Source organism: Chelmon rostratus, chromosome 6 (genome assembly GCF_017976325.1).
Source record: "Chelmon rostratus isolate fCheRos1 chromosome 6, fCheRos1.pri, whole genome shotgun sequence".
Lineage (NCBI taxonomy): Eukaryota > Metazoa > Chordata > Actinopteri > Chaetodontiformes > Chaetodontidae > Chelmon > Chelmon rostratus.
This window is the reverse complement of record NC_055663.1, coordinates 28134535-28142033: the sequence shown is the minus strand read 5'-3', so window position 1 is coordinate 28142033 and position 7499 is coordinate 28134535.

Below are 7499 nucleotides of genomic sequence, written 5' to 3'. Positions count from 1 at the left end.
TAGCTAACGGACAATGCTAACATTAGCATGCTAATATCTGTCCAGTTTAGAATAAAGAGGTGAAAAGGATACAGTCGACATATCTGACCTGAAACTTGATAAATGCTAATAATAAACAACATTTCACAAAAATAACACAACATGCTTCAAATCATGAATTAATGGAGTAAATGTTAGCTTAGCATAATCAGATATTTCCCTGTTATTCTAAACTGTATGAATAGTACTAACTATGGAGGCAATGTATGCAGACAGACAAGAAACAAACAAAACTAAAACCTGCATTAAGACTGTAGTTTTTATGATAGCTTGTGATGCTACAGTGAGATCGGACAGTGTGACGGATGTTTCCTAGCAACAGATTAACACATCACCATAGTGCTAACCAGCTCAGACATTAAGTTTTGATGGTGCGACCAGATTTAGTGAATCAGTAGTTTGAAAGTAGTTTAGACTTCAGGTTCAGGTTTAGAGAGTGACTCATGAGTCCTGGCTCTGGTCCGGCTGAAGGGTGACGTCTGACGCCAGACCTTCATATTATTCCGAAGGTTTTGATGAAGACGATGCGTGAAGGGCTGATCTGCTAACCTTTGGACACCTGGACGGCTGATCATCTCGTTGTCGTCAGGGTGTTCTGTCAGAGATATCACCTCCCTCTGCTGCTTCGTCTCTGCTGGTTCTTCACAGTTCTGTGTGGAGCGGCGCCGCTGTCATTGATCCTCGGTGGTCCGAGCCGTGTTTGTGTCCTCAGAGCTCTGCTGCTGGTCATCAGTGATCTCTGTTTGTCCTCATGTTGCAGCAGTTTCTCACCTGCTGTTTATCACAGCTCACTGAGAAGTCTCGTCTGGTTATCGTCATGATTAGCGAGCGGCCTCGGCCTCTGTTTACTGTGTGATAGTGCTGTTGTCCGCAGAGATGGAGGCAGATCCAGCTGCTGTGGCTGAAGTTTGTGCGCTGACGTAGAGAATCAACTATTTTTGTTCTCACGAGGAAGCAGTGCTGCGCTGCTGGGAAGGAACTTCACTTTCTGCACTTGAGTTTTTCATTAACTTTATTTAAATAAAGATACAAAGAAAACAGGATCTAAGCTGTAAATACAGTATTCAGAAAAAGGGCAGACATAGAAATTATCCTTGAGAATATATATGTTTACATGTAATGTTTATACACACAAATATATATACTAAGTACTCAAATACTGCACTTAATTATAAGTTGTACTTAGAGGTACTTCTGTACTTCTGCTCAGCTACAGAGGTGGAAATATTAGGTCTATAGAGAACAGTTCTCACCTTACTGGACTATTTGTTCACCTGAAACAACCAGATGACCTGTGAGCTGAAGCAATTCATTAATTGATTGGTTGATGGATCAGGTTGTTTTGGCTGTAGGACAGTGTGACCTCTCTGACACAGTTTACTGAATTGAATTGTACTTTATTTTATTTTTAGAAGGTATGAAATTCATACATGAATATTTTCACACCAGAATCCAAATATTTAGTTCTACTTTATTATTCAAATATCAAATAACCTGCAGATTCATTAATAATAATATTAGTTGCAGCCGGTGTGGGTTTTATACCTGTGGAAAAATATATACTAGTTAGCCCCTGTGGGTTTTACTCTGGAAAAATACATACTAGTTTGATGTATTGTGTGTACTTTTCCATTGTGGTACTGAATGAGGACTTGAGCGTCAGGTTACCTGGTGTTGAATGTTACGATAAGCTGCTGGACGCCGGCCAGCCTCTGATCGGAGGGTAACCTGATGACGGCGACTGGCCGCTGGTCAGACAGGTTGCAGGTGAGGCTGCGCAGTGAAAGTGAGGAGGAAGTCCTACGAACAGAGGTTTCCCTGCAGCTCCCACAGAGTGTAGGTCACTAATCTGCTGCTGGCCAGTCACCCTGGTGATAATCAATCAGAGCAGCAGTGTCACCTCTTCTCATGAGGTGCTGCTCGCGTCACGTCCTGCAGCTAAGCTGGTGTCATTTGACCCAATCATCCCTGAAATAGAGCAGAGATCCGGGCTGACTACTGTGTGCTCCAGGGAATCTTTATTTTTACTGCTATTATTTTGTTAAAAACAGAACATAAGATCACAAAGTTCAAAGTTACAGGACACAGTTTTACTATAATATCAGGTACTATTTAAAACACACAACACAGAGGCTCATAATATGAATGAAATGAAATGGTATTAATAATGTCAACAGAAATATAAATAAGACAACATTGTGCTGCATCATTTGACACCAGCTGAAACATGGTGGAACTGTCTGCATGTTGACCTCAGTGCTGGAAGCAGTACTCCACTAAATGTAGTAATGATGGAAAAATACTCTGATGCAGTATTCCGTATTGAGTGTGAGCTAAACAGAGTATAAAAAGCAGCACTAACCTGAGGAAAACGTATTATTGACTATGAATGCGACCTGGTATCACATCAGAGTGTGAAATCATCCTCTGCTCCTGGCCAGTCCACCGTGTCTGCGTCATGGTTTCTGTTGAATAGACGTGAAAAGAGCACGCTGTCTTTCTGCGTCAAGTTAGCAATAATAAATATGAGCATCTGGTTAAAATAAATTTAATATACAGCTCACTGAACAGTTCAGGTGCCATTTGCAGGAACTTCCTTAAACCCCTGACAAGTCCAGTAAAAAATAGCCTAAAACAGACAGACCCAAAGTCAACTGAAAGCTGCTCTTGAACCTTGTGGAGAACCTGCAGGGTTCTGGTCTCTTTTGAAAGACGACACTCTGGACTTTTATCCTCAGCAGTCTGAATCACTGCAAGTGCTGCTGGCACTGAGTAATAGAAGTCTGAACAAACTGAAGTGTTCATTTTTGTTTTGCAAATAGATGCCTGCAGACGATTATATCTGGACCTCATTAGCTGGAAAACACAATGGAACCCCAGCATGAAGCCTTACACTAGTCCATGTTCAATAAAACTGATAACAGTACCACAGAAAATCTATATTTTCATGTTTTCTCAGATGCTTTATTCAGACATTCTCAAAAAAAGCAATTTATTTATACTCATGAAATCTAAATGTTGGCCATCAATATTCATATTTAACGTATTTCTAACTATATTTTGGTGTATGTCTTTATATTGAGGTCATTTTCTATATTTCTCACTTCAGATTTTGTGTAATACTTTACATTACTTACATTAGCCTGAAGTCCTTAATTTGAGGTGCTGGACCTGTAAATGAGCCGCTGTAACGTGTCAGCATGTCCAGAATTTCATTGGCTATTCGAAGCGTCAGTCATCTGCAAACACACACAGAAGAAGAAGAGAAGGAGGTCTTTCCGTTGAACTCGGACTGTTATTGGCCACTTTGGTTGCTAGGCCTCATGTAGCAGATCGTGATTGGTCAATGAGGTTTCAACGAGACTCCAGAAGTTCGTCTGTACGTTTCTGAAAGTTTTAACGTGAAAACGAGGAAGGCAAGCGGGAAGCTAGCATAGCGCCTGCTAGTTTGACAAGATAAAACATCTTTCTGTGAATTATTATCACGTTTTGGACTAAATATGTTGACTGCAGTGGATCTTCTGGACCTTTGTGGATGTTTCCAGACCGTTTGTGTCAGAGTCTTGTTGATCTGTGAATCACAGAGAGACGTAACCGGTGAGTTTCCTCAATGCTGGTCAATTTTAAAAATGGTTGTTTGTCTGCTGTTGGAGTTCATTGAGCCTCCTGTTGTGCTTGTATTGGCAGGTTGAAATGGTTTGCATCAATCTATTCACGTGAATGTCAGCTTTCTAACGTGTGTAATACAGACCTGATCAAAATCTTAAGACCAGTTGAGAAATAGCTCAAATTTACCTTTTGCACATTTGGATCTTAATGAGGTTTTAAGTACAGCTACAACATGCAAAAGCAAGAAGGGGGAGTGTGACAAAAAGCACTTTGAAAAAATAATTTATTGAAAACAACAAGTAAGCTGAAATAGGCTGTGTATCAGCTGATCAATAGTTTAAGACCATCACTCAAAAAGTTACAAAAAACTCTCCAAACCAGAACAAAACGTTTTCTCAGTAATGAGGAGCTCCACCGTTCTTGTTATGCTTGATGCGAGTGTTTACAGGAAGCTGTTGAGAACATTGCTCCAAGAGGTGAAGATGGCTTCAAGAAGGGCATCAACTGTCTGGAACTGATGGCCATTTTTATAAACTTCCCTTGCCATCCATCCCCAAATGTTCTCTGTGGGATTTTAATCAGGGGAACACACAGGATGGTCTAAAGAGTGATGCTGTTCTCCCTGAAGAAGTCCTTCGTCAAGCGAGCATCGTGAGCTGCAGCGCTGTCCTGTTGAAAAACTCAGCTGTTACCACACAGACGAGGGCCCTCAGTCATGAGGGGCCCGCTGCAACATCTGCTCGGAACCAGCCGCCGTTTGATGACCCCCCACCACCTGAAGCTCCAGAGTTCCACTGAATTAAAAAGCACCCCGAATCATGATGGACCCCCCTCCACTGTGCCGGGTGGAAAACATCTCAGGTGGGATCTCCTTGTTATGCCAGTAATGTTGGAAGCCATCTGGAACGTCAAGGTTAAAATTTTATCAGAGAATAAAACTTTTTTCCACCTCAGTGTCCCATGTGTGATGCTCCCCGGCAAAGTCTAAATGGGCAGTTTTGTGGCGTTGAAGGAGACGAGGTCTTTGGATTCGTTTTTTGTTTTTGAAACCCTTTTCCCACAGATGCCGTCTGATGGTTATTGTGCGGCAGTCGGCACCAATAAGGGCCGTAATTTAGGTCAAGGACCGCCCTGTGTCTTGACGGACAGCCAATCGGATCCTCCGGCTCAGCGCAGGTGTAATTTTTTTGGCTCTACCACTTGACTTTTTTGTTCCATAATGCTCAGGATCTTTTAGATTAACATTTAGAATGACTGTCTTACTGCGTCCAACCTCAGCAGCAATGGCACACTGCGAGAGGCTTATGCAGCTCGACGATCCGACCACGTTCAAGAAGAGAACGTTCAAGAAGAGAAAGCTTTTTAGTTTTAGTCATCAGGAGGGCATGGCCGTGTGAATGCCTGACAGAAAATGAGAATTTTGAGCAGATTTTGGCTTTTATAGGCTGTGGTCTTAAACTATTGATCAGCTGATAAACAGCCTATTTCAGTTTACTTGTTGTTTTCAATAAATTATTTTTTGAAAGTGCTTTTTGTCACACTCGCCCTTCTTGCTTTTGCATATTGTAGCTCTACTTAAAACCTCATCAAGATCCAGATGTGCAGAAGGTAAATTCTAGCTATTTTTCAACTGGTCTTAAGATTTTGATCCGGTCTGTATGAGTTTACACATGAAGTGGCGTTTGTTCCAATAGAAACCAGCAGTGGGCTGTAGGAAACATCACATTGACCCCTGGTTTCCGGTGGGAAAAGGACTCTGGTCCCGGACTCCGACTGAACTCCACCTCTAAACAAGCGTTCTTGCCTTTTTGTTTGCCCGTCATGAACTCCATGATGATCGCCCCCGGCCACTGCTGCACCTTCATGCATGTGTGTATTTTTCAGGCATGTTTCTTACCTGCCTCAGGTGAGCTCAGTGTCAGCTGTGTGACGTGAATTGCTGCTGCAACACTTTTTGTCCTCTAGTGTCTGTGGGTTTATTTCCTGAGACATTCAGGTTCAAGAGATCCGGACGCGGCCATCGGCTGTACTTTGGCAGAAGTAATGATGGCGTTCAGATGAAGCCTGAAACGTCTTGTGATTGTTCTTTTAATTGTTCAGTGATTGAAATAAACCTTTTGAGCAGCGGTCCTCTAGTGGACCAGCAGGTCGGCTTGTTGTGAGACTGAGCTGATGAATGATGTTCCAGTTACCAGATCTTTCACTGAACATTTAATCCTGAAATAGTTTTTGTATGTTGTGTTGAGACAGCAGGACGGTGATATCTGCATCTGAAATGTACTCTGTGTTGTCTCATTGTGTGCGTGCGTGCGTGTGTGTTTGTGCAGGAAAAGGCAGCATCAACATGTGTGTATAGTTGACTTCATTATTTACGGTGCAGGAAACGTGTCGTGTGCAGGAAAGTCTGCAGAGAGCGAGTGAACACTTTTTAAACACTTTGTCTGGAACAGCAGGATTTTCTGCTCTTCTCTGTTTCTGTGTCTCTGACTTGTGGAGTTTTGGTTGGACAGATTTGAAAATGTCAGTCTGATCTGGATCGGCAGATGCAAACTGGTCACAGACTAGTTACTGGTGTCATGGATTTGTTTGGCGGGTGAGAAGCCAGCAGGTCGCCGTGGCCTTAATTATTGTTGCTTCCTGTTGTCGTGCTGCTCTTCCTGTGGAGAAGACCCCACTCCTCCTCCGGCTGTTGTATAATTCACGTCTCTCGGTTGCTGTCGGGTCGACTGAACGTGACACTTTAAAACGAGAGAGTACGGCCTGTTTGTCTTTTACAACAAGGAGCACCGGAGGCTGCGTCGCCGTCTGAAGCAGATTGACGGTCGTCCATATCTGTTTGATTTACCTGTTGGTTCAGGTAAATTCAGGAAATTAGCAGCTTAATGACACAGTCTGCTGTCAGTAAAATGTTCAGAGGTGGAGATCTCTCCAGTCAGAGCTCACCTCTGCTGTATCTGTAATTCACTGTTGGCTACGAATGAAGACCTTTAATATTAATCCAGTCTGTTGACTTTTAAAAGGAGGATTTTATGTAAAAGCAGCAGCATCCCCGGTGTTATTAATGTTCACACCATCATAACAAAGCAATATATTTCTGTTTATATAGATTTGTAAACATGACAAGCTGGTAAAAAGCAGCCAGTCCCTTATTTTGAACGAAGAAGCTCATTACAGCCACAAAAAGCGTGAACCAGGATCAAACTGCTGACTGTGCTGCAAACTGAAGCTGTTTTCTGTCATAAACTTTCACAAGAGACGGCAGAACTCAAATACTAATCCAGGATGAAGGTTAAAAGACCCTCCTCTGCCCTCCCAAAGAAGTCACAAGACCCCTCAATAACAGGAAAAAGTAAATAACCCTCCCCATTTTCTGACCCCCCCTCCCCTCTCAGAACTTTCACACAGCCCCTTAGACCTGAGACGTGGACTCAGGTCAGACTTGTTTGACAAATTAAGGACTTGAAACTTGACCTGGACCTGACGGGTCTGAGATTTGAATCCCTGAAGACTTGACCTGTCCCATTCAAATCCACTGAGCCCCAGGTCTGGTCTTCAGGGATTCATGTCTGGTACTGCCAAGTTTAAAACCTGAACCCAACATGAGAACCGATCCGAGAGTGGAAGCTATAGTTTTGCTTAATTTTGTTCATTACTGACTGTTAGCTGGCCAAGCTAGCACCACACATTAGCTTTGAGTATCTACTAGCAGTACGTCGCACATGGACAGAGAATATTGTCACAGTCAGAGAGAAACCCAGAACTGTGTCCGGTTTGGATGAGGAAGCAGACCAGATGCTGTCTCACAGGCAGACCCGGCAGACCCTCACACCTCCAACCGACCGTTAAACTCA